Genomic DNA, 932 nt, shown 5'->3' on the forward strand with positions numbered 1-932 from the left:
AGCTGGGCCCGCAGGATCTTGCCCTCCTCGTGCTCCAGGGAGGCCTGGCAGGGGGTGGGGAGAGAGGGTCCAAGGCCCACTGTCAGGGCACGGGGCGAGGGGCAGGGGTCTGTCCATGAGTCATGGATGCAAAGTGAGTTCAAGATTGGGATTAAGTGGTTCAAAGAAGCAGAAGGAGGAAGAAGAAAAGAGAATTTAAAAGAAAAAAAAATAGGCTTTGGAAAGGTGGTTTAGACGCTCACAGAGGAAAGCGAGTTGTGAAGACAAAGAAGAAAATGAAGAGAAAGGTGTTGCCAAGGAAACGGAGGCAATCAGGCACAGAATGTGAAAAATCCCGAAGCGGGAGGCAGAGGCGGAAAGGAGAGGGAAGTGGATCCAGGAAATCTTGTCTGAGATGTAATGGGTAGAATGTCTGTGGAAGGAAATAGAGTGACCTATTCATTCGTTCATTCATTCATTCATGCCACAAAATGTTGAGCGGCTGCTATGTGCCAGGCACTGTTCTAGGCTCTGAAGATGGACCAGTGAACAAAATGGACAAAAAGAAGATGAGAACAGGGACCCCAGCCTAGGGCTTCCCCTCGCCGCCCCCCCCCTCGCCACACCCTGCACACTCACCTCAGCCTCCTCCAGGGCCGACTGCAGCTCCAGCTTCTCAGCCTCCAGCTGCTTGCGGACCTTCTCCAGCTCGTGGATGGTTTTTCCACTGGAACCCAGCTGCTCAGTCAGGTCGGAGATCTCCTCTGTGGGAGGGGCCGGGCCGCTCAGTTGGGGGCTGCCATGGTCCAACATGGGGGGCACCCGTCTTGGAGGCCCTGGGTGGTGCCCCATGAGGAAACTGCCCCCAGCCCCTCCCTGGCCTCTCAGGCCCCAGCGCACCCTGAAGGTTCTTGTTCTCCCGCTTGAAGGTCTCCAGATGCTCCAGGGACTCC

The 932-nt window shown here is 56.0% G+C and overlaps 1 long non-coding RNA gene across 1 annotated transcript; it reads right to left on the minus strand.

The window, feature by feature from the left end:
* LOC117799869 lies at positions 1-932 on the minus strand. Its single transcript, XR_004623016.1, has 3 exons — positions 880-932; positions 619-743; positions 1-44 (listed from the first exon to the last, which is right to left on the minus strand). It is a non-coding gene; the product is annotated as an uncharacterized LOC117799869 (long non-coding RNA).

This window comes from Ailuropoda melanoleuca, unplaced genomic scaffold, assembly GCF_002007445.2.
Source record: "Ailuropoda melanoleuca isolate Jingjing unplaced genomic scaffold, ASM200744v2 unplaced-scaffold59243, whole genome shotgun sequence".
Taxonomy (NCBI): Eukaryota; Metazoa; Chordata; class Mammalia; order Carnivora; family Ursidae; genus Ailuropoda; species Ailuropoda melanoleuca.